At 47.5% G+C, this 4265-nt stretch overlaps 1 pseudogene; it reads right to left on the reverse strand.

The window, feature by feature from the left end:
- Positions 1 to 379: 379 nt before the first annotated feature.
- LOC129839049 (uncharacterized protein K02A2.6-like) lies at positions 380 to 3603 on the reverse strand (annotated as a pseudogene).
- Positions 3604 to 4265: the final 662 nt, after the last annotated feature.

Consider the following 4265-nt stretch of genomic DNA (forward strand, 5'->3'; position numbering starts at 1 on the left):
GTGTGTGTGTGTGTTTATAGCTTTGTTTAATGTTGTGTTAGTGTACGTAGGTTGTTTTGTCTGAAACGTTGTTCCCCCTGCTGCTGTTGGACCAGGTCTCTTTTGGAAAAGAGATCTTATCTCAATGAGAAAAGCCTGTATAAATAAAGGTAAAATAAAAAAATACAAATATTGTCTCATCGCTGCAACGGGCTCAGGAGGCGAAGGTCGAGTCATGCGTCCTCTGAAACATGACCAGCCAAACCGCTTCTTAACACCTGCCCGCTTAACCCGTAAGCCAAATGCACCAATATGTCGGAGGAAACACTGTTCACCTGACGACCGAGGTCAGCCTGCAGGCGCCACAAGGATTCGCTAGAGTAGTAAAGCCCCCCCCACCCGGCCAAACCCTCCCCTAACCTGGTCAACAATTGGCCTGTAGTGTGCTACCCTATGGGACTCCCGATCACAGCAGGTTGTGGTACAGTCCGGGATCGAAACCGGGTCTGTAGTTGTAGTGTCTTAGCTCTTATTACTTATTTATACAATAAGAAAGACTGAATACAAGAATGGTACTGGAGCTTCACATTTTACTGGAATCAGTTAGTACCAGAATAACATAGAACAACACTGCGCATGACCAAGGGTGCTCCATTCTTAAAGGGGACATCAGTAATTAACAGAACATTCCCTCTCTTATACAATCAGAGTTACTTTTACCAAACCACAACTGAAACACTTCCCAGAACTTGTTGTAGTTATTTTGCATCTTTTAAATTGAACTTGAACAGTTAGTTTTTGTTTGTTTGTTTATAAGTCCAGTCTGTCTGGTGGACGGTGCCTTCGTTCTGGGTAGCGCCTAGGATTGTCTGGAGGCTCCTGAACATCCTCAGTGTGTGCTTGCTCCCTTATAGGTTCTGCTATAGCAGCACCTTCATCAACACGTTCCCTTCTTTCAGCCTGGGGTCTCTTTACTGCTCCACCGCCCTCTACAGTTCCCTGTGTGTCACTCAGGAGCTCTCTGTGCCTGTTCTCTCTCGATTGTTGTGCTGTTTTCTGTGGAATGCATTTGGTTAATGTGACGCCGCCACATTATGTCTGGGCTCACTTGAACCTGGTAAGTTCTGGGTCCCGTTTGTGTATGTACGGTCCCTCTTGTCCCTTTCCCTCCTCCTCTGTAGTCTCGCACCATCACTTCCTGTCCTGTTTGGAGATGGCGCTCCCGGCCACCGGAGAGCATCTTGGCTTGTTTGTTCAGCACTTCATTACGCCTGTTAGGCTTCATGATGTCCAGCCGTGTGCGGAGAGGCCTCCCGAACATCAGTGCGGCTGGGCTTTCATTTGTCGTGGCATGTGGGGTGTTTCGGTAGGAGACCAGGAACTTGGCCAGTTTTGTTTGCAAAGTCCCTTCGTCTCGATTTGCTGCACGGAGTCCTTGCTTTAGGGTTTGCACAAAGCGTTCTGCCAGCCCATTGGTGGCAGGGTGGTACGGAGCTGAGGTTGAGTGTTTGATTCCATTTACTGACATGAATCTTGTAAACTCGTCACTTACAAAAGCTTGCGCGTTGTCACTTACTAGCTGCAGCGGCAATCCGAAGCGCGCAAACGTTGTTCTGAGACACTCTATCGTCTGAGCTGAGGTGGAGGAGTCAGTGCAAAACACCTCTGGCCATTTGGAATGGGCATCAACTATAACCAGAAACATGTGCTTTTCAAAGGGACCAGCGTAGTCCACATGAATTCTCTGCCATGGCTCTGTGGGCCATTCCCAAGGGTGGACTGGGACAGGAGCAGGCATGTGAAGGGTTTCCAAACATCCGCTACAGTTCTTTGCCATATTTTCTATCTGTTGATCCAGACCTGGCCACCAGAAGTGGCTCCTTGCGAGCAGCTTCATTTTGACAATTCCAACATGACCTTCATGTAGTTGCTGCAAAACCTGATGTTGGCATTTCTGGGGTATCATGACTCTCATTCCCCACATCAAACATCCTTGGTACGTTGTAATTTCATTTCTCCGCTGGAAATACGGAGTCAGCTCCTTTCTGCCAGTAGCTGGCCATCCTGACATGGTGTAGGTGTACACTTTTGACAAGGTCACATCTTTCCTTGTCTCCTGTTTGATAACTGTGCTTGTGACCGGTAGTGCCTCAAGCTGAGCGGTATGGAAAATGTCCACTGCATCCACACTCCTTTGTCTTTCTCTTGTACACGGCAGTCTGGATAATCCATCTGCATTTGTGTGGAGGGACGACGGCTTAAACTCAATGTCATACATATGACTGGCAAGGAACAAGGCGTATCGCTGTGACCTGGCTGCTGTCATTGCCAGAATGCCTTTCTTTGGACTGAAAATGGAAAGCAACGGCTGGTGATCCGTAACCAGTGTGAAACGCTTGCCATATAGGTATGCGTGGAATTTCTTGACGCCCCACACTAGCGCCAGTGCTTCTTTGTCGATTTGTGAGTCGTTTTTCTCTGTATCGTTCAATGTTCGTGACGCGAATGCAACTGGCCTCTCTGACCCATCTTTCAGTGTGTGTGAAAGGACGGCCCCTAAGCCATAAGGGGACTCATCACAAGCCAATTTCACTGGCAGTTCAGGGTCGTAATGCATCAGGACCTGTTCAGATGTGATGAGCCGTTTTGCCTCCAGAAATGCATTTTCACACTGTTCTGTCCACCGCCATGTCCTATTCTTTTCCAGGAGCTGATTTGGAGGCTGGAGTACTGCTGAAAGGTTTGGGAGGAATCTTCTGTAGTAATTGATCAGTCCCGCAAAAGATCGCACTTCTGTGATATTTTGTGGTCGTGGTGCCTGTACCACTACCTCGATTTTGTCCTGTGTTTTGTGCAATCCATTGCGGTCAATTTCATGTCCACAGAAGACAATCTTGTCTTTGAAGAACTCACACTTCTGTAAGTTTGCCTGTAGACCATACTCTTTCAGTCTTTTCAGGACCTCTTCCAGGTTAGCCAGGTGTTCTTTGTCGGTGCGTCCTGTTATGATGTCATCCAGGATACACTGGGTTCCTGGGATTCCTTGCAAAATCTGGTCAATAGTTCGTTGCCAAATGGCTGGGGCCGATGCGATGCCAAAAACCAGGCGGTTATACCTGTATAGACCTTTGTGTGTGTTTATTGTCAGGTACTGTTTGGAGCTCTCTTCAAACGGTAGCTGCAGGTAAGCCTGTTTCAGATCAATTTTACTGAAGTGTTTCCCACCAGCTAGTGCAACAAAGATGTCCTCCAGACGTGGCAAGGGGTATTGGTCCACATGCAACACTGAATTCACAGTTACCTTGAAGTCCCCACACATTCTAACAGACCCGTCTTTCTTCACAATAGGAACTATGGGTGTGGCCCATTCGCTTGTCCACTTTCGTCAGGATCCCTGTATCCTGCAAGCGATCGATTTCCGCTTCCACCTTTGGTCTCAGGGAGTATGGAACCGATCTGGCTTTGCAGAATTTTGGGGTTGCGTCATCTCTCAGTACAAGTTTTGCTGTGAAGCCTTTTACTGTTCCCATCTGATCACTGAAAACTGTGTTGTATTTCTCCCGCAAGTGTTCCAGTGTTTGGTCTGTGTCTTTCTCTTTGGACTGGAACGTGTGGAGCATTTTCAAATCACACCAGTTCAGCTTTATTTTTGAAAGACATTCCCTGCCAAATAATGGGGGGCCAGTTCCAGGCACCACATACAGCTGTAACTGCTGTGTCTGCCCCCCATACCGCACTCTGACCTGCTACGCCCCCATTGGGCTCAATCTCTCTCCTGAGTAGGTCTTCAGCAACACATTTGTGTTCTCAGCTTGATAGCTTTGAAGTGCTCATTGTAGACAGTAGTGGAAATTATAGACACTGCAGATCCTGTGTCCAGCTCCGTTTTGAGGGGTTTGCCTTCGATATCTGGTGTCACCCATATTATGCTACTGCTGGGAGAAGTCACTGTGTTTAACTCCATTGTATCAATTAATCGTTCATCTGAATCACTGCCACTGTTCTCTGCTAGTGCATTCACAGACCCTTTAATTTTCTCAGTTTTCCTGTTGTGACTGAATTTTGCTCTGCATGCTCTTTGAATGTGCCCCCTTCTACTGCATTTGTGACAAATTTCGTCTTTGAAACGGCAGTCCTCTGCTCTGTGACCATCTCTGTCACACCTGTTGCATTTGTCGGCCACACGGGGGCGCTGTCGGCTGCGCGAAAACTTGTGCAGGGAAGTTTGTGATATGTCAGTATTTCTTTTACTTTGCAACTCAAATGCATCATTCGTCGCGATTTCC

Source organism: Salvelinus fontinalis, chromosome 40 (genome assembly GCF_029448725.1).
Source record: "Salvelinus fontinalis isolate EN_2023a chromosome 40, ASM2944872v1, whole genome shotgun sequence".
Taxonomy (NCBI): domain Eukaryota; kingdom Metazoa; phylum Chordata; class Actinopteri; order Salmoniformes; family Salmonidae; genus Salvelinus; species Salvelinus fontinalis.